Consider the following 22285-nt stretch of genomic DNA (forward strand, 5'->3'; position numbering starts at 1 on the left):
TTTGCCTTTGACGATAGGGATGATGGCCAAAGCCCCCCAAACTCACTCGTCAAAACGCGTCATGCTAGGGAGAGGTATCCACACCCTTATAAGGCATGCTTCGTTCCCCTCTCCAACCGATGTGGGCCTTATAATCCACCCCCTAAGGAGCCCAGTGCCCTCGCTGGCACATCGATCCGGGTTCCGACTCTGATACCATCTGTAACAGCCCAGAACACCTGCTAACACGATATTGACGCATTTTGACGAGTGAGTATGGAGGGCTTTGGCCATCATCCCTATCGTCAAAGGCGAAACCGTGAGGCCTTGTGTGCCAAAGCGGACAATATCGTGCTAACAGGTGGTCTGGGCTGTTACATTTAACGCCAGTAAAGATACCTTTCTGGGCTTTAAACACCAGAATGGGCACCATTCTGGACGTTTAACGCTAGAATTGCAGCATCCTGGGCGTTTAGAAAAATGCACAGTGATAAAATATTTTTGGCGTTTAACGCCAGCCAGGGTACCTGGCTGAGCGTTAAACGCCCAAAATGGCCAACAAATGGGCGTTAAACGCCATAAAGGATAGAGGGAGGAGATTTTGTTTTCACTTCAATTTTTTTCAAATTTTCATGTTTTAATTCATAATTTTCTGCATAAATGGTGTGCGAAATTGTGATCACTACTTTTCACAACTCAAATAATCCCTAGTAATGGCCCCAAAAACTTGGTGCTCAATACCATGGCATAAACACAACTTTGCACAACTAACCAGCAAGTGCACTGGGTCGTCCAAGTAATAAACCTTACGCGAGTAAGGGTCGATCCCACGGAGATTGTTGGTATGAAGCAAGCTATGGTCACCTTGTAAATCTTAGTCAGGCAGACTCAAATGGGTATGGATGATATATGAATAAAACATAAAGATAAAGATAGAGATACTTATGTATATCATTGGTAAAAGCTTCAGATAAGCATATGAAGATGCTTGTCCCTTCCGTCTCTCTGCTTTCCTACTGTCTTCATCCAATCCTTCTTACTCCTTTCCATGGCAAGCTTATGCAAGGGTTTCACCGTTGTCAGTGGCTACCTCCCATCCTCTCAGTGGAAATGTTCAACGCACCCTGTCACGGCACGGCTATCCATCTGTCGGTTCTCGATCAGGCCGGAATAGAATCCATTGATTCTTTTGCGTCTGTCACTAACGCCCCGCCTTCAGGAGTTTGAAGCACGTCACAGTCATTCAATCATTGAATCCTACTCAGAATACCACAGACAAGGTTAGACCTTCTGGATTCTCTTGAATGCCGCCATCAGTTCTTGCCTATACCACGAAGACTCTGATCTCACAGAATGGCTGGCTCGTTTGTCAGGCGAGCACTCGGTTGTCAGGCGATCAACCATGCATCATGTATCAGGAATCCAAGAGATAAACATTAGAGCCTTGTTTGCTTGTAGAACAGAAGTGGTTGTCAGTCACTTGTTCATAAGTGAGAATGATGATGAGCGTCACATAATCATCACATTCATCAAGTTCTTGAGTGTGAATGAATATCTTGGAACAAGAACAAGCGGAATTGAATAGAAGAACAATAGTAATTGCATTAATACTCGAGGATCAATCTCAAGAACTCCTTTCTTCTGACTTGTCCCATTGTTCACAGGATTCCTTTCAGAAGTGTACATGAATTGGTTATTTGCAACCATTTTAATCAGCTCTTGAGCTTCTGTAGGCGTCTTCTTCAGATGAAGAGATCCTCCAGCAGAGCTATCCAAAGACATCTTGGATAGTTCAGAGAGACCATCATAGAAAATACCTATGATGCTCCATTCAGAAAGCATATCAGATGGACACTTTCTGATCAATTGTTTGTATCTTTCTCAAGCTTCATAGAGGGATTCTCCATCCTTCTGTCTGAAGGTTTGGACTTCCACTCTAAGCTTACTCAATTTTTGAGGTGGAAAGAACTTTGCCAAGAAGGCATTGACTAGCTTTTCCCATGAGTCCAGGCTTTCTTTAGGTTGTGAGTCCAACCATGTCCTAGCTCTGTCTCTTACAGCAAAAGGGAATAGCATAAGTCTGTAGACCTCAGGGTCAACCCTATTAGTCTTGACAGTGTCACAGATTTGCAAGAATTCAGCTAAGAACTGATGAGGATCTTCCAATGGAAGTCCATGGAACTTGTAATTCTGTTGCATTAGAGAAACTAATTGAGGCTTAAGCTCAAAGTTGCTTGCTCCAATGGCAGGGATAGAGATGCTTCTCCCATAGAAGTCAGGAGTAGGTGCAGCAAAGTCACCCAGCACCTTCCTTGCATTGTTTGCATTGTTGTTGTTTTCGGCTGCCATGTCTTCTTCTCTGAAGATTTCTGTTAGGTATTCTACAGAGAGTTGTGCCTTAGCTTCTCTTAGCTTTCGCTTCAAGGTCCTTTCAGGTTCAGGGTCAGCTTCAACAAGAATGCCTTTGTCTTTGTTCCTGCTCATATGAAAGAGAAGAGAACAAGAAAATGTGGAATCCTCTATGTCACAGTATAGAGATTCCTTGAGGTGTCAGAGAAGAAGAAAATTAGAAGGAAGAAGTAGAAGAATTCGAACTTAACTAGATAGAGTTCGAATTGTGCATTGAGAAAGAGTGGTACTCCATAAATAGAAGGATGTGAAAAGAGAGGAAGAAATTTTCGAAAATTAAGTGAAAGATTTTGAAAACATTTTGAAATTGATTTTCGAAAACCAAGAGTGGGAAAGAAATCAAGTAATTTTTGAAAAAGATTTTGAAATTAGAAATCAAAAAGATATGATTAAAAACTGTTTTGAAAAAGATGTGATTAAAAAGATATGATAAAAAAATTTATCCTTTTAAAAAGATATGATTGAAAAGATATGATTTGAAAACAATTTAAAAAGATTTGATTTTTAAAAATTAATGACTTGCCTAACAAGAAAAGATATGATTCAAACATTAAACCTTTCTCAACAGAAAAGGCAACATACTTAAAATGTTGAATCAAATCATTAATTGATAGTAAGTATCTTTGAAAAAGGAAAGAAATTAATTTTGAAAAGGTTTGATTGAAAAGATATGATTTGAAAAAGATTTGATTTTGAAAAACTTTGAAAACTTGAAAAAAAATTGATTTGAAAACAAAATCCTCCCTCTTGTGCCATCCTGGCGTTAAACGCCCAGAATGGTGCACATTCTGGCGTTTAACGCCCAATGCTCTACCTTTTTGGGCGTTAAACGCCCAACCAGGCACCCTGGCTGGCGTTTAAACGCCAGTCTGTCCTTCTTCACTGGGTGTTTTGAACGCCCAGCTTTTTCTGTGTAATTCCTCTGCTGCATGTTCTGAACTTCAATTCTCTGTATTATTGACTTGAAAAGACACAAATTAAAAATATTTTTGGATTTTTAATAATAAGGAAAAATCAAAATGCAACTAAAATCAAATAACAATGCATGCAAGACACCAAACTTAGCAGTTTGTATACTACTGACACTAACAACATGAGAATGCATATGAGAAACACAAAACACTCAAGTCAATAGAATTTAAAGATTAGAGCAATGAAATCATCAAGAACATCTTGAAGATTAATGAAGACACATGAATGAATGCAAGAAGAACTGAAACATGCAATTGACACTAAACTTAAGATGAGACTCTAGACTCAAACAAGAAATATTTTTTTTGGATTTTATGATTTTGTAATTTTTTTTTGGATTTTTTGAAAATTAAGTGGAAAAGAAAATAAAGGTATCAAAATTCTTAATGAGAATTCCAGGAATCATGCAATGTTAGTCTAAAGCTTTAGTCTAAAGAAATTAGACATGGCTAGCCAAGCTTCAGCAAAACATTGCATTCAAGAGCTAAATTGATGAGAATCAATCAGCTTTGGTGATGATAAGAACATCACCTTGAAACACTAGAATTCATTCTTAAGAACTCTGAAGAAAAAAAATACCTAATCTAAGAAACAAGATGAACCGTCAGTTGTCCATACTCGAACAATCCCCGGCAACGGCGCCAAAAACTTGGTGTGCGAAATTGTGATCACTACTTTTCACAACTCAAATAATCCCTAGTAATGGCCCCAAAAACTTGGTGCTCAATACCATGGCATAAACACAACTTTGCACAACTAACCAGCAAGTGCACTGGGTCGTCCAAGTAATAAAACTTACGCGAGTAGGGGTCGATCCCACGGAGATTGTTGGTATGAAGCAAGCTATGGTCACCTTGTAAATCTTAGTCAGGCAGACTCAAATGGGTATGGATGATATATGAATAAAACATAAAGATAAAGATAGAGATACTTATGTATATCATTGGTAAAAGCTTCAGATAAGCATATGAAGATGCTTGTCCCTTCCGTCTCTCTGCTTTCCTACTGTCTTCATCCAATCCTTCTTACTCCTTTCCATGGCAAGCTTATGCAAGGGTTTCACCGTTGTCAGTGGCTACCTCCCATCCTCTCAGTGGAAATGTTCAACGCACCCTGTCACGGCACGGCTATCCATCTGTCGGTTCTCGATCAGGCCGGAATAGAATCCATTGATTCTTTTGCGTCTGTCACTAACGCCCCGCCTTCAGGAGTTTGAAGCACGTCACAGTCATTCAATCATTGAATCCTACTCAGAATACCACAGACAAGGTTAGACCTTCCGGATTCTCTTGAATGCCGCCATCAGTTCTTGCCTATACCACGAAGACTCTGATCTCACGGAACGGCTGGCTCGTTTGTCAGGCGAGCACTCGGTTGTCAGGCGATCAACCATGCATCATGTATCAGGAATCCAAGAGATAAACATTAGAGCCTTGTTTGCTTGTAGAACAGAAGTGGTTGTCAGTCACTTGTTCATAAGTGAGAATGATGATGAGCGTCACATAATCATCACATTCATCAAGTTCTTGAGTGTGAATGAATATCTTGGAACAAGAACAAGCGGAATTGAATAGAAGAACAATAGTAATTGCATTAATACTCGAGGTACAGCAGAGCTCCACACCTTAATCTATGGTGTGTAGAAACTCCACCGTTGAAAATACATAAGAACAAGGTCTAGGCATGGCCGTGAGGCCAGCCCCCAGTGATCAAAGGATTCAAAGATCTAAAGATGATCTCAAATCCCAAGATGAAAATACAATAGTAAAAGGTCCTACTTATAGAGAACTAGTAGCCTAAGGTTTACAAAGATGAGTAAATGACATAAAAATCCACTTCCGGGCCCACTTGGTGTGTGCTTGGGCTGAGCAATGAAGCATTTTTCGTGTAGAGACTCTTCTTGGAGTTAAACGCCAGCTTTTGTGCCAGTTTGGGCGTTTAACTCCCATTTTGGTGCCAGTTCCGGCGTTTAACGCTGGAAATTCTGAAGGTGACTTTGAACGCCGGTTTGGGCCATCAAATCTTGGGCAAAGTATGGACTATCATATATTGCTGGAAAGCCCAGGATGTCTACTTTCCAACGCCGTTGAGAGCGCGCCAATGGGGCTTCTGTAGCTCCAGAAAATCCACTTCGAGTGCAGGGAGGTCAGAATCCAATAGCATCTGCAGTCCTTTTCAGTCTCTGAATCAGATTTTTGCTCAGGTCCCTCAATTTCAGCCAGAAAATACCTGAAATCACAGAAAAACACACAAGCTCATAGTAAAGTCCAGAAAAGTGAATTTTAACTAAAAACTAATAAGAATATACTAAAAACTAACTAGATCATACTAAAAACATACTAAAAACAATGCCAAAAAGCGTACAAATTATCCGCTCATCACAACACCAAACTTAAATTGTTGCTTGTCCTCAAGCAACTGAAAATCAAATAAGATAAAAAGAAGAGAATATGCAATGAACTCCAAAAACATCTATGAAGATCAGTATTAATTAGATGAGCGGGGCTTTTAGCTTTTTGCCTCTGAACAGTTTTGGCATCTCACTCTATCCTTTGAAATTCAGAATGATTGGCTTCTTTAGGAACTCAGAATCCAGATAGTGTTATTGATTCTCCTAGTTAAGTATGATGATTCTTGAACACAGCTACTTATTGAGTCTTGGCTGTGGCCCAAAGCACTCTGTCTTCCAGTATTACCACCGGATACATACATGCCACAGACACATAATTGGGTGAACCTTTTCAGATTGTGACTCAGCTTTGCTAGAGTCCCCAACTAGAGGTGTCCAGGGTTCTTAAGCACACTCTTTTTGACTTGGATCACAACTTTATTTCTTTCCTTCTTTTCTTTCTTTTTCTTTTTTTTTCGTTTTTTTTTTTCGCTTGCTTCTCTTTTTTTTTGTATTCACTGCTTTTTCTTGCTTCAAGAATTATTTTTATGATTTTTCAGATCCTCAGTAACATGTCTCCTTTTTCATCATTCTTTCAAGAGCCAACATTCATGAACCACAAATTCAAAAGACATATGCACTGTTTAAGCATACATTCAGAAAACAAAAGTGTTGCCACCACATCAAAATAATTAAACTGTTATAAAATTCAAAATTCATGCAATTCTTATCTTTTTCAATTAAGAACATTGTTTATTTAAGAAAGGTGATGGATTCATAGGACATTCATAACTTTAAGGCATAGACACTAAGACACTAATGATCATAAGACACAAACATGGACAAACATAAAGCACAATTTTCGAAAAACAAGAAAATAAAGAACAAGGAGATTAAAGAACGGGTCCACCTTAGTGATGGCGGCTTGTTCTTCCTCTTGAAGGTCTTATGGAGTGTTTGAGCTCCTCAATGTCTCTTCCTTGTCTTTGTTGATCCTCTCTCATGATTCTTTGATCTTCTCTAATTTCATGGAGGAGGATGGAATGTTCTTGGTGCTCCACCCTTAGTTGTCCCATGTTGGAACTCAATTCTCCTAGGGAGGTGTTCAGTTGCTCCCAATAATCTTGTGGAGGAAAGTGCATCCCTTGAGGCATCTCAGGGATCTCATGATGAGAGGGGTCTCTTGTTTGCTCCATCCTTTTCTTAGTGATGGGCTTGTCCTCATCAATGAGGATGTCTCCTTCTATGTCAACCCCAACTGAATAACAGAGGTGACAAATGAGATGAGGAAAGGCTAACCTTGCCAAGGTAGAGGACTTGTCCGCCACCTTATAGAGTTCTTGGGCTATAACCTCATGAACTTCCACTTCTTCTCCAATCATGATGCTATGGATCATGATAGCCCGGTCTATAGTAACTTCGGACCGGTTGCTAGTGGGAATGATTGAGCGTTGGATAAACTCCAACCATCCTCTAGCCACGGGTTTGAGGTCATGCCTTCTCAATTGAACCGGCTTCCCTCTTGAATCTCTCTTCCATTGGGCGCCCTCTTCACAAATGTCAGTGAGGACTTGGTCCAACCTTTGATCAAAGTTGACCCTTCTTGTGTAAGGATGTTCATCTCCTTGCATCATAGGCAAGTTGAATGCCAACCTCACATTTTCCGGACTAAAATCTAAGTATTTCCCCCGAACCATTGTAAGCCAATTCTTTGGGTTCGGGTTCACACTTTGATCATGGCTCTTGGTGATCCATGCATTGGCATAGAACTCTTGAACCATTAAGATTCCGACTTGTTGAATGGGGTTGGTAAGAACTTCCCAGCCTCTTCTTCGGATCTCATGTCGGATCTCCGTATATTCACCCTTTTTGAGTGAAAAGGGGACCTCGGGGATCACCTTCTTCAAGGCCACAACTTCATAGAAGTGGTCTTGATGCACCCTTGAGATGAATCTCTCCATCTCCCATGACTCGGAGGTGGAAGCTTTTGCCTTCCCTTTCCTCTTTCTAGAGGTTTTTCCGGCCTTGGATGCCATAAATGGTTATGGAAAAACGAAAAAGCAATGCTTTTACCACACCAAACTTAAAAGGTTCGCTCGTCCTTGAGCAAAAGAAGAAAGAAGAGAGTAGAAGAAGAAGAAATGAGGAAGAAGGGAATGGCTTTGTGTTCGGCCAAAGAGGGGGAGAAGTGGTGTTTAGGTTGTGTGAAAATGAAGGGGTGAAGAAGGGTTTATATAGGAGAGGGAGGGTCATGGTTCGGTCATGTATGGGTGGGTTTGGGAGGGAAAGTGGTTTGAATTTGAAGGGTGAGGTAGGTGGGGGTTTATGAAGGATGGATGTGAGTGGTGAAGAGAAAGATGGGATTTGATAGGTGAAGGGTTTTTGGGGAAGAGGTGTTGAAGTGATTGGTGAATGGGTGAAGAAGAGAGAGAGTGGTGGGGTTGGTGGGGATCCTGTGGGGTCCACAGATCCTGAGGTGTCAAGGAAAAGTCATCCCTGCACCAGATGGCATGCAAAATCACGTTTTGAGCCAATTCTGGCGTTAAACGCCGGGCTGGTGCCCATTTCTGGCGTTTAACGCCAGGTTCTTGCCCTTTCCTGGCGTTTAACGCCAGTCTGGTGCCCCTTTCTGGCGTTAAACGCCCAGAATGGTGCCAGACTGGGCGTTAAACGCCCACCTGCTAGCCTTACTGGCGTTTAAACGCCAGTAGGTTCTTCCTCCAGGGTGTGCTGTTTTTCTTCCTGTTTTTCATTCTGTTTTTGCTTTTTCAATTGATTTTGTGACATATTATGATCATCAACCTACAAAAAACATAAAATAACAAAAGAAAATAGATAAAATATGACATTGGGTTGCCTCCCAACAAGCGCTTCTTTAATGTCAGTAGCTTGACAGAGGGCTCTCATGGAGCCTCACATTTTCTCAGAGCAATGTTGGAACCTCCCAACACCAAACTTAGAGTTTGAATGTGGGGTGTCAACACCAAACTTAGAGTTTGGTTGTGGCCTCCCAACACCAAACTTAGAGTTTGACTGTGGGGGCTCTGTTTGACTCTGATTTGAGAGAAGCTCTGCATGCTTCCTCTCCATGGTGACAGAGGTATATCCTTGAGCCTTAAACACAAAGGATTCTTCATTCACTTGAATGATCAGTTCACCTCCATCAACATCAATCACAGCCTTTGCTGTGGCTAGGAAAGGTCTACCAAGGATGATGGTTTCATCCATGCACTTCCCAGTCTCTAGGACTATGAAATCAGCAGGGATGTAATGGTCTTCAATCTTCACCAGAACATCCTCTACAAGTCCATAAGCTTGTTTCTTTGAGTTGTCTGCCATCTCTAGTGAGATTCTTGCAGCTTGTACCTCAAAGATCCCTAGCTTCTCCATTACAGAGAGAGGCATGAGGTTTACACTTGATCCTAAGTCACATAGGGCCTTCTTGAAGGTCATGGTGCCTATGGTACAAGGTATGGAAAACTTCCCAGGATCTTGTCTCTTTTGAGGTAATTTCTGCCTAGACAAGTCATCCAGTTCTTTGGTGAGCAAAGGGGGTTCATCCTCCCAAGTCTCATTTCCAAATAACTTGTCATTTAGCTTCATGATTTCTCCAAGGTATTTAGCAACTTGCTCTTCAGTGACATACTCATCCTCTTCAGAGGAAGAATACTCATCAGAGCTCATGAAAGGCAGAAGTAAATCCAATGGAATCTTTATGGTCTCATTTTGAGCCTCAGATTCCCATGGTTCCTCATTGGGGAACTCAATGGAGGTCAGTGCACGCCCATTGAGGTCTTCCTCAGTGGCGTTCACTTCCTCTCCTTCCTCTCCAAATTCGGCCATGTTGATGGCCTTGCACTCTCCTTTTGGATTTTCTTCTGTATTGCTTGGAAGAGTACTAAGAGGGAGTTCAGTAACTTTCTTGCTTAGCTATCCCACTTGTGCCTCCAAGTTCCTAATGGAGGACCTTGTTTCAGTCATGAAATTTTGAGTGGTTTTGATTAGATCAGAGACCATGGTTGCTAAGTCAGAGGGGTTCTGCTTAGAATTCTCTGTCTGTTGCTGAGAAGATGATGGAAAAGGCTTGCTAAACCTGTTTCTTCCACCATTATTGTTGTTGAAACCTTGTTGAGGTCTCTCTTGATTCTTCCATGAGAAATTTGGGTGATTTCTCCAAGAAGAATTATAGGTGTTTCCATAGGGTTCTCCTAGGTAATTCACCTCTTCCATTGAAGGGTTCTCAGGATCATAAGCTTCTTCTTCAGATGAAGCATCCTTAGTACTGACTGGTGCATTTTGCATTCCAGACAGACTTTGAGAAATCAAATTGACTTGTTGAGTCAATATCTTGTTCTGAGCCAGAATGGCATTCAGAGTATCAATCTCAAGAACTCCTTTCTTCTGACTTGTCCCATTGTTCACAGGATTCCTTTCAGAAGTGTACATGAATTGGCTATTTGCAACCATTTCAATCAGCTCTTGAGCTTCTGCAAGCGTCTTCTTCAGATGAAGAGATCCTCCAGTAGAGCTATCCAAAGACATCTTGGATAGTTCAGAGAGACCATCATAAAAAATACCTATGATGCTCCATTCAGAAAGCATATCAGATGGACACTTTCTGATCAATTGTTTGTATCTTTCCCAAGCTTCATAGAGGGATTCTCCATCCTTCTGTCTGAAGGTTTGGACTTCCACTCTAAGCTTACTCAATTTTTGAGGTGGAAAGAACTTTGCCAAGAAGGCATTGACTAGCTTTTCCCATGAGTCCAGGCTTTCTTTAGGTTGTGAGTCCAACCATGTCCTAGCTCTGTCTCTTACAGCAAAAGGGAATAGCATAAGTCTGTAGACCTCAGGATCAACCCCATTAGTCTTGACAGTGTTATAGATTTGCAAGAATTCAGCTAAGAACTGATGAGGATCTTCCAATGGAAGTCCATGGAACTTGCAATTCTGTTGCATTAGAGAAACTAATTGAGGCTTAAGCTCAAAGTTGTTTGCTCCAATGGCAGGGATAGAGATGCTTCTCCCATAGAAGTCGGGAGTAGGTGCAGTAAAGTCACCCAGCACCTTCCTTGCATTGTTTGCATTGTTGTTGTTTTTGGCTGCCATGTCTTCTTCTCTGAAGATTTCTGTTAGGTCCTCTACAGAGAGTTGTGCCTTAGCTTCTCTTAGCTTTCGCTTCAAGGTCCTTTCAGGTTCAGGGTCAGCTTCAACAAGAATGCCTTTGTCTTTGTTCCTGCTCATATGAAAGAGAAGAGAACAAGAAAATGTGGAATCCTCTATGTCACAGTATAGAGATTCCTTGAGGTGTCAGAGAAGAAGAAAATTAGAAGGAAGAAGTAGAAGAATTCGAACTTAACTAGATAGAGTTCGAATTGTGCATTGAGAAAGAGTGGTACTCCATAAATAGAAGGATGTGAAAAGAGAGGAAGAAATTTTCGAAAATTAAGTGAAAGATTTTGAAAACATTTTGAAATTGATTTTCGAAAACCAAGAGTGGGAAAGAAATCAAGTAATTTTTGAAAAGGATTTTGAAATTAGAAATAAAAAAGATATGATTAAAAACTGTTTTGAAAAAGATGTGATTAAAAAGATATGATAAAAAAAATTTATGCTTTTAAAAAGATATGATTGAAAAGATATGATTTGAAAACAATTTAAAAAGATTTGATTTTTAAAAATTAATGACTTGCCTAACAAGAAAAGATATGATTCAAACATTAAACCTTTCTCAACAGAAAAGGCAACATACTTAAAATGTTGAATCAAATCATTAATTGATAGTAAGTATCTTTGAAAAAGGAAAGAAATTAATTTTGAAAAGGTTTGATTGAAAAGATATGATTTGAAAAAGATTTGATTTTGAAAAACTTTGAAAACTTGAAAAAAAATTGATTTGAAAACAAAATCCTCCCTCTTGTGCCATCCTGGCGTTAAACGCCCAGAATGGTGCACATTCTGGCGTTTAACGCCCAATGCTCTACCTTTTTGGGCGTTAAACGCCCAACCAGGCACCCTGGCTGGCGTTTAAACGCCAGTCTGTCCTTCTTCACTGGGTGTTTTGAACGCCCAGCTTTTTCTGTGTAATTCCTCTGCTGCATGTTCTGAATCTTCAATTCTCTGTATTATTGACTTGAAAAGACACAAATTAAAAATATTTTTGGATTTTTAATAATAAGGAAAAATCAAAATGCAACTAAAATCAAATAACAATGCATGCAAGACACCAAACTTAGCAGTTTGTATACTACTGACACTAACAACATGAGAATGCATATGAGAAACACAAAACACTCAAGTCAATAGAATTTAAAGATCAGAGCAATGAAATCATCAAGAACATCTTGAAGATTAATGAAGACACATGAATGAATGCAAGAAGAACTGAAACATGCAATTGACACTAAACTTAAGATGAGACTCTAGACTCAAACAAGAAATATTTTTTTGGATTTTATGATTTTATAATTTTTTTTTTGGATTTTTTGAAAATTAAGTGGAAAAGAAAATAAAGGTATCAAAATTCTTAATGAGAATTCCAGGAATCATGCAATGTTAGTCTAAAGCTTTAGTCTAAAGAAATTAGACATGGCTAGCCAAGCTTCAGCAAAACATTGCATTCAAGAGCTAAATTGATGAGAATCAATCAGCTTTGGTGATGATAAGAACATCACCTTGAAACACTAGAATTCATTCTTAAGAACTCTGAAGAAAAAAAATACCTAATCTAAGCAACAAGATGAACCGTCAGTTGTCCATACTCGAACAATCCCCGGCAACGGCGCCAAAAACTTGGTGTGCGAAATTGTGATCACTACTTTTCACAACTCAAATAATCCCTAGTAATGGCCCCAAAAACTTGGTGCTCAATACCATGGCATAAACACAACTTTGCACAACTAACCAGCAAGTGCACTGGGTCGTCCAAGTAATAAACCTTACGCGAGTAAGGGTCGATCCCACGGAGATTGTTGGTATGAAGCAAGCTATGGTCACCTTGTAAATCTTAGTCAGGCAGACTCAAATGGGTATGGATGATGTATGAATAAAACATAAAGATAAAGATAGAGATACTTATGTATATCATTGGTAAAAGCTTCATATAAGCATATGAAGATGCTTGTCCCTTCCGTCTCTCTGCTTTCCTACTGTCTTCATCCAATCCTTCTTACTCCTTTCCATGGCAAGCTTATGCAAGGGTTTCACCGTTGTCAGTGGCTACCTCTCATCCTCTCAGTGGAAATGTTCAACGCACCCTGTCACGGCACGGCTATCCATCTGTCGGTTCTCGATCAGGCCGGAATAGAATCCATTGATTCTTTTGCGTCTGTCACTAACGCCCCGCCTTCAGGAGTTTGAAGCACGTCACAATCATTCAATCATTGAATCCTACTCAGAATACCACAGACAAGGTTAGACCTTCCGGATTCTCTTGAATGCCGCCATCAGTTCTTGCCTATACCACGAAGACTCTGATCTCACGGAATGGCTGGCTCGTTTGTCAGGCGAGCACTCGGTTGTCAGGCGATCAACCATGCATCATGTATCAGGAATCCAAGAGATAAATATTAGAGCCTTGTTTGCTTGTAGAACAGAAGTGGTTGTCAGTCACTTGTTCATAAGTGAGAATGATGATGAGCGTCACATAATCATCACATTCATCAAGTTCTTGAGTGTGAATGAATATCTTGGAACAAGAACAAGCGGAATTGAATAGAAGAACAATAGTAATTGCATTAATACTCGAGGTACAGCAGAGCTCCACACCTTAATCTATGGTGTGTAGAAACTCCACCGTTGAAAATACATAAGAACAAGGTCTAGGCATGGCCGTGAGGCCAGCCCCCAGTGATCAAAGGATTCAAAGACCTAAAGATGATCTCAGATCCCAAGATGAAAATACAATAGTAAAAGGTCCTACTTATAGAGAACTAGTAGCCTAAGGTTTACAAAGATGAGTAAATGACATAAAAATCCACTTCCGGGCCCACTTGGTGTGTGCTTGGGCTGAGCAATGAAGCATTTTTCGTGTAGAGACTCTTCTTGGAGTTAAACGCCAGCTTTTGTGCCAGTTTGGGCGTTTAACTCCCATTTTGGTGCCAGTTCCGGCGTTTAACGCTGGAAATTCTGAAGGTGACTTTGAACGCCGGTTTGGGCCATCAAATCTTGGGCAAAGTATGAACTATCATATATTGCTGGAAAGCCCAGGATGTCTACTTTCCAACGCCGTTGAGAGCGCGCCAATGGGGCTTCTGTAGCTCCAGAAAATCCACTTCGAGTGCAGGGAGGTCAGAATCCAACAGCATCTGCAGTCCTTTTCAGTCTCTGAATCAGATTTTTGCTCAGGTCCCTCAATTTCAGCCAGAAAATACCTGAAATCACAAAAAAACACACAAGCTCATAGTAAAGTCCAGAAAAGTGAATTTTAACTAAAAACTAATAAGAATATACTAAAAACTAACTAGATCATACTAAAAATATACTAAAAACAATGCCAAAAAGCGTACAAATTATCCGCTCATCAATAAACATGTTACAAATTTTCATCTCTCAAATTCAATTTTCAAAAATTTAATAATCTTCTAGATTCTTTTTAATTTTCTTTCAAAATCTCTTTCAAATCTTTTTCAAAAACTCATTTATCATTTCTATTTCCTTCCAAATCTTTTCCAACTTATCATATCTTCTTTTAATTCTTAGACACATAAAAAAATTCAGATTTAACTTCTTTATATCTTTTTCATATCTTTTGAATTTTAAAATCTCATCTTTTCATATCATAATTCATCTTTTCTAAATCATATCTTTCTATCATATCTTTGTCAAAATTTTTGAAACCCACCCCCTCCCTTTTAAACACACGTTCGGTCATCCCCATCAATCCACCATTCGAATCCGTTTCTCCCTCTATTCCTCTCAATTCCTTTCTTTTGCTTGAGGACAAGCAAACCTCTAAGTTTGGTGTGTTTTTCCGTGATCACAGGGCAAAAACTCACCAAGATCATGGCCCCTAAAGGAAAATAAACTACTCTAAGAGGCAAGAAAGAGAATAATCCAAAAGTGGCGTTTAAACGCCCACTTTTACCATTTTCTGGCATTAAACGCCAGAACTGGCATAAAAGTTGGAGTTAAATGCCCAAACTGGCACCAAAGCTGGTGTTTAATGCCAGGACTAGTCTTTACACATGAAAGCTTCAATGCTCAGCCCACACACACCAAGTGGGCCCTAGAAGTGGATTTCTGCACTATCTATCTTAGTTTACCCATTTTCGGTAAACCTAGGTTACTAGTTTAGTATAAAAACTACTTTTAGAGATTCATTTTGTACCTCATGACATTTTACATCTGAATTTGTATCTTCTACGGCATGAGTCTCGAAACCCCATGGTTGGGGGTGAGGAGCTCTGCTGTGTCTCGATGGATTAATGCAATTATTTTTATTTTTTATTCAATCACGCTTGTTTCTATTCTAAGATATTCATTCGCACTTCAACGTGATGAATGTGATGATCCATGACACTCATCACCATTCTCAACTTATGAATGTGTGTTTGACAACCACTTCCATTCTACCTTAGATTAAGTGTGTATCTCTTGGGTTCCTGGTTCACGAGTTTGATTGCCTCTCCTGACAACAGAGCGCTCAAATCTGTGAAACCAGAGTCTTCGTGGTATAAGCTAGAATCAATTGGCAGCACTCTTGAGATCCAGAAAGTCTAAACCTTGTTTGTGGTATTTTGAGTAGGATCTGGGAAGGGGTGACAGTGACGAACTTCAAACTCACAAATGTTGGGCGCAGTCACAGTGTGCAAAAGGATCAATGGATCCTCTTCCAGCACGAGTGAGAACCGACAGATGATTAGCCCTACAGAATCCGTAATTGGACCATTTTCACTGTGAGGACGGATTGTAGCCATTGACAACGGTGATCTACCAACATACAGCTTGCCATGGAAGGAACTTTGCGTGCATGAAGAAGACAAGAGAAGGAAAGCAGAGATTCAGAAGATAGAGTATCTCCAAAACCTCAACCTGTTCTCCATTACTGAATCATAAGTACCTTTCATTTCATGTTATTTATTCTTCATAAACAAAATCATCTTTATCCCTGACTAAGAGTTACAAGATAACCATAGCTTACTTCAAGCCGGCAATCTCCGTGGGATCAACTCTTACTCACGTAAGGTATTACTTGGATGACCCAGTGCATTTGCTGGTTAGCTGCACAAAGTTGTGTATCATGATTTCGTGTACCAAGTTTTTGGCGCCATTGCCGGGGATTATTCGAGTTTAGACAACTGATGGTTCATCTTGTTGCTTAGATTAGGAATAATTTATTTTTGTTGGTTTAGAGTCACTAAATTTGAGTCTTTTGTTTGAGTTTAGTTTCATGTTCTAAGTTTGGTGCCCTCTTTGTGTTTTTCATTTTAAATTTTCAAAAAAAGTTGTGTTTGGTTTTCTAAAAATTCTAAATTTGTTGTCTTTTGCTGCTTATTATCTTATACATTTTCGAATTATTAGTGTTTCAAGTATAAAAAGTTTTAAGTTTGGTGTCCTTTGTGTTCTTATTTTCTTAAAAATTTTCAAAAAGTATTCTTGGTGTTCATCTTGACATTCAAAATTTTCTTGTTTGTTTCTATTGTTTTAATCTAAAAATTTCAAGTTTGGTGTCACTTTGTTGTTTTTCTCTCTCCACATTAAATTCAAAAATAAAAAAATATCTTTTCCTTTAATTCCTCTTAAAATTTCAAATCCCTTGGATTGACTTGGTCAAAATTTTTAAAATCATATCTTTTTCAAGACTTCCTAACTACTTTCTCTCTCTATTTTTCGAAAATATTCTATAAAATTTTTCAAAATATTTTTAATTAATTAATTATTTTAGTTTTCATTTTTCTTTTATTTTATTTTGTTTAGTTTTGGTATTTTTTTTTAAAAAATCATAAATAAATAAAAGAATAATTTTTTATAATCCACATCATCTCCCTTCCTCCATCATGGACCTAAGTGGAAATGAACAGTCCAAAAGGACTCTGGAGTCATATGCTAACCCCACTACTACTTCAAATGGGAGTAGTATCTGTATACCCCCTGATGAGCGGATAATTTGTACGCTTTTGGCATTATTTTTAGTATATTTTTAGTATGTTTTAGTTAGTTTTTAGTATATTTTTATTTGTTTTTAGTTAAAATTCACTTTTCTGGACTTTACTATGAGTTTGTGTGTTTTTCTGTGATTTCAGGTATTTTCTGGCTGAAATTGAGGGACCTGAGCAAAAATCTGATTCAGAGGCTGAAAAGGACTGCAGATGCTGTTGGATTCTGACCTCCCAGCACTCGAAGTAGATTTTCTGGAGCTACAGAAGCCCAATTGGCGCGTTCTCAACGGCGTTGGAAAGTAGATATCCTGGGCTTTCCAGCAATGTATAATAGTCTATACTTTGCCTGGGATTTGATGGCCTAAACCGGCGTTCCAAATCAGCTCAAAACTGCCCGGCGTTAAACGCCGGAACTGGCACAAGAATGGGAGTTAAATGCCCAAACTGGCACAAAAGCTGGCGTTTAACTCCAAGAAAAGTCTCTACACATGAAAGCTTCAATGCTCAGCCCAAGCACACACCAAGTGGGCCCGGAAGTGAATTTTTATGTCATTTACTCATTTCTGTAAACCCTAGGCTACTAGTTTTCTACATATAGGACCTTTTACTATTGTATTCTCATCTGGGTAGCTATCTTTGAGTAGTCTTATGCTATCTTAGATCATTGGGAGGCTGGCCTCACGGCCATGCCTGAACCTTGTTCTTATGTATTTTCAACGGTGGAGTTTCTACACACCATAGATTAAGGTGTGGAGCTCTGCTGTACCTCGAGTATTAATGCAATTACTATTGTTCTTCTATTCAATTCAGCTTGTTCTTATTCCAAGATATTCATTCGCACTCAAGATATTCATTTGCAAATCTGTGACACTAGTCAATGCCTTCTTGGCAAAGTTCTTTCCACCTCAAAAATTGAGTAAGCTTAGAGTGGAAGTCCAAACCTTCAGACAGAAGGAAGGAGAATCCCTCTATGAAGCTTGGGAAAGATACAAACAATTGATCAGAAAGTGTCCTTCTAACATGCTTTCTGAATGGAGCATCATAGGTATCTTCTATGATGGTCTGTCTGAACTGTCCAAGCTGTCTTTGGATAGCTCTGCTGGAGGATCTCTTCATCTGAAGAAGACGCCTACAGAAGCTCAAGAAATAATTGAAATGGTTGCAAATAACCAATTCATGTACACTTCTGAAAGGAATCCTGTGAACAATGGGACAAATCAGAAGAAAGGAGTTCTTGAGATTGATACTCTGAATGCCATACTGGCTCAGAACAAAATATTGACTCAGCAAGTCAATTTGATTTCTCAAAGTCTGTCTGGAATGCAAGCTGCACCAGGCAGTACTAAGGACGCTTCATCTGAAGAAGAAGCTTATGATCCTGAGAACCCTTCAATGGAAGAGGTGAACTACATGGGAGAACCCTATGGAAACACCTATAATTCTTCATGGAGAAATCATCCAAATCTCTCATGGAAGGATCAACAGAGACCTCAACAAGGTTTCAACAACAATAATGGTGGAAGAAACAGGTTTAGCAATGGCAAGCCTTTTCCATCATCTTCTCAGTAACAGACAGAGAATTCTAAGCAGAGCCACTCTGACTTAGCAACCATGGTCTCTGATCTAATCAAAACCACTCAAAGTTTCATGACTGAAACAAGGTCTTCCATTAGAAACTTGGAGGCACAAGTGGGACAGCTGAGCAAGAAAATTACTGAACTCCCTCCTAGTACTCTTCCAAGCAATACAGAAGAGAATCCAAAAGGAGAATGCAAGGCCATTAACATGACCTACATGGCCGAACTAGGAGAGGAAGAAGAGGCAGTGAACGCCACTGAGGAAGACCTCAATGGACACCCACTGGCCTCCAATAAGTTCCCTAATGAGGAACCATGGGAATCTGAGACTCACACTAAGACCATAGAGATTCTATTGGATTTACTTCTGCCATTCATGAGCTTTGATGAGTATTCTTCCTCTGAAGAGGATGAATATGTCACTGAAGAGCAAGTTGCTAAATACCTTGGAGCAATCATGAAGCTAAATGATAAGTTATTTGGTAATGAGACTTGGGAGGATGAACCCCCTTTGCTCACCAAAGAACTGGATGACTTGTCTAAGCAAAAATTACCTCAAAAGAGACAAGATCCTGGGAAGTTTTCAATACCTTGTACCATAGGCACCATGACCTTTAAGAAGGCTCTGTGTGACTTAGGGTCAAGTGTAAACCTCATGCCTCTCTTTGTAATGGAGAAGCTAGGGATCTTTGAGGTACAAGCTGCAAGAATCTCACTAGAGATGGCAGACAATTCAAGAAAACAAGCTTATGGACTTGTAGAGGATGTTCTGGTAAAGATTGAAGACCATTACATCCCTGCTGATTTTATAGTCCTAGAGACTGGGAAGTGCATGGATGAATCCATCATCCTTGGCAGACCCTTCCTAGCCACAGCAAAGGCTGTGATTGATGTGGACAGAGGAGAATTGATCATTCAAGTGAATGAAGAATCCTTAGTGTTTAAGGCTCAAGGATATCCCTCTGTCACCATGGAGAGGAAGCATGAAGAGCTTCTCTCAAAACAGAGTCAAACAGAGCCCCCACAGTCAAACTCTAAGTTTGGTGTTGGGAGGCCACAACCAACTTCTAAGTTTGGTGTTGAACCCCCACATTCAAACTCTAAGTTTGGTGTTGGGAGGTTCCAACATTGCTCTGAGTATCTGTGAGGCTCCATGAGAGCCCACTGTCAAGCTACTGACATTAAAAAAGCGCTTATTGGGAGGCAACACAATGTTATATTTATCTATTTTCCTTTGTTATTTCATGTTTTCTGTAGATTGATGATCATGAGAAGTCACAAAATAAATTGAAAAAGCAAAAATAGAATGAAAAAAATAGAAAGAAAAATAGCACACCCTGGAGGAAGACCCTGCTGGCGTTTAAACGCCAGTAAAGGCAGCAAATGGGCGTTTAACGCCCAGTCTGGCACCATTCTGGGCGTTTAACGCCAGAAAGGGGCACCAGACTGGCGTTAAACGCCAGGAAAGGGCAAGAAGTTGGCATTAAACGCCAGAAATGGGCACCAGCCCGGCGTTTAACGCCAGAATTGGCACAGAGAGCATTTTTGCTTGCCACTTGGTGCAGGGATGAATTTTCCTTGACACCTCAGGATCTGTGGACCCCACAGGATCCCCACCTACCCCACCACTCTCTCTCTTCTTCACCCATTCAAATTCAAACCACTTTCCCTCCCAAACCCACCCTCCCATAGCCGAACCCTACCCCTCTCTCCACCCCTATATAAACCCATCTTCACTCCTTCATTTTCACACACCCTAAACACTACTTCTTCCCCTTTGGCCGAACCAAAAAGCCATCTCCATCTCCTCTATTTCTTCTTCTTCTACTCTCTTTTTTCTTCTTTTGTTCGAGGACGAGCAAACCTTTTAAGTTTGGTGTGGTAAAAACATTGCTTTTTGTTTTTCCATAACCATTTATGGCATCCAAGGCCGGAGAAACCTCTAGAAAGAGGAAAGGGAAGGCAAAAGCTTTCACCTCCGAGTCATGGGAGATGGAGAGATTCATCTCAAGGGTACATCAAGACCACTTCTATGAAGTTGTGGCCTTGAAGAAGGTGATCCCCGAGGTCCCTTTCAAACTCAAAAAGAGTGAATACCCAGAGATCCGACATGAGATCCGAAGAAGAGGTTGGGAAGTTCTTACCAACCCTATTCAACAAGTCAGAATCTTAATGGTTCAAGAGTTCTATGCCAATGCATGGATCACCAAGAACCATGATTAAAGTGTGAACCCGGACCCAAAGAATTGGCTTACAATGGTTCGGGGGAAATGCTTAGATTTTAGTCCAAAAAATGTAAGGTTGGCATTCAACTTGCCCATGATGTAAGGAGATGAACACCCTTACACTAGAAGGGTCAACTTTGATCAAAGGTTGGACCAAGTCCTCATAGACATCTGTGAAGAGGGCGCCCAATGGAATAGAGATTCAAAAGGGAAGCCGGTTCAACTGAGAAGGCATGACCTCAAGCCCGTGGCTAGGGGATGGTTGGAGTTTATCCAACGCTCAATCATTCCCACTAGCAACCGGTCCAAAGTTACTATAGACCGAGCTATCATAGCATCATGATTGGAGAGGAAGTAGAAGTTCATGAAGTTATAGCCCAAGAACTTTATAAGGTGGCGGACAAGTCCTCTACCTTGGCAAGGTTAGACTTTCCTCATCTCATTTGTCACCTCTGTTATTCAGTTGGAGTTGACATAGAGGGAGACATCCCCATTGATGAGGACAAGCCCATCACTAAGAAAAGGATGGAGCAAACAAGAGATCCCACTCATCATGAAATCCCTGAGATGCCTCAAGGGATGCACTTTCCTCCACAAAACTATTGGGAGTAAATCAACACCTCCCTAGGAGAATTGAGTTCCAACATGGGTCAACTAAGGGTGGAGCACCAAGAACATTCCATCCTCCTCCATGAAATTAGAGAAGATCAAAGAATCATGAGAGAGGAGCAACAAAGGCAAGGAAGAGACATTGAGGAGCTCAAGCACTCCATAAGATCTTCAAGAGGAAGAACAAGCCGCCATCACTAAGGTGGACCCGTTCTTTAATTTCCTTGTTCTTTATTTTCTTGTTTTTCGAATTTTATGCTTATGTTTATCTATGTTTGTGTCTTATTACATGATCATTAGTGTCTTAGTGTCTATGCCTTAAAGTTATGAATGTCCTATGAATCCATCACCTTTCTTGAATGAAAAATGTTCTTAATTGAAAAAGAGAAGAATTGCATGAATTTTGAATATTATAACAGATTGATTATTTTGATGTGGTGGCAATACTTTTGTTTTCTGAATGTATGCTTAAACAGTGCATATGTCTTTTGAATTTGTTGTTCATGAATGGTTGGCTCTTGAAAGAATGATGAAAAAGGAGACATGTTACTGAGGATCTGAAAAATCATAAAAATGATTCTTAAAGCAAGAAAAAGCAGTGAATATTCAAAAAAAAAGAAAAAAAAGAAAAACGAAAAAAGGGAAAAAGAAAAAGAAAAAGAAAAAAAATTGTGATCCAAGGCAAAAAGAGTGTGCTTAAGAACCCTGGACACCTCTAATTGGGGACTCTAGCAAAGCTGAGTCACAATCTGAAAAGGTTCACCCAATTATGTATCTGTGGCATATATGTATCCGGTGGTAATACTGGAAGACAGAGTGCTTTGGGCCACGGCCAAGACTCATAAAATAGCTGTGTTCAAGAATCATCATACTTAAATAGGAGAATCAATAACACTATCTGGATTCTGAGTTCCTATAGAAGCCAATCATTCTGAATTTCAAAGGATAAAGTGAGATGCCAAAACTGTTCAGAGGCAAAAAGCTAAAAGCCCCGCTCATCTAATTAATACTGATCTTCATAGATGT

The 22285-nt window shown here is 39.9% G+C and overlaps 3 non-coding genes across 3 annotated transcripts; 2 read left to right on the forward strand and 1 right to left on the reverse strand.

Annotated features, from left to right (window-relative positions):
- The first annotated feature begins 1815 nt into the window (after positions 1-1815).
- LOC130977931 (small nucleolar RNA R71) lies at positions 1816-1923 on the forward strand. The gene has a single exon (XR_009085600.1). It is a non-coding gene; the product is annotated as a small nucleolar RNA R71 (small nucleolar RNA).
- Positions 1924-10345: 8422 nt separating this feature from the next.
- LOC130977226 (small nucleolar RNA R71) lies at positions 10346-10453 on the forward strand. Its single transcript, XR_009084927.1, has one exon. It is a non-coding gene; the product is annotated as a small nucleolar RNA R71 (small nucleolar RNA).
- Positions 10454-17766: 7313 nt separating this feature from the next.
- LOC130978199 (small nucleolar RNA R71) lies at positions 17767-17874 on the reverse strand. Its single transcript, XR_009085855.1, has one exon. It is a non-coding gene; the product is annotated as a small nucleolar RNA R71 (small nucleolar RNA).
- Between the last annotated feature and the right edge of the window lie 4411 nt (positions 17875-22285).

Source organism: Arachis stenosperma, chromosome 4 (genome assembly GCF_014773155.1).
Source record: "Arachis stenosperma cultivar V10309 chromosome 4, arast.V10309.gnm1.PFL2, whole genome shotgun sequence".
Classification (NCBI taxonomy): Eukaryota; Viridiplantae; Streptophyta; class Magnoliopsida; order Fabales; family Fabaceae; genus Arachis; species Arachis stenosperma.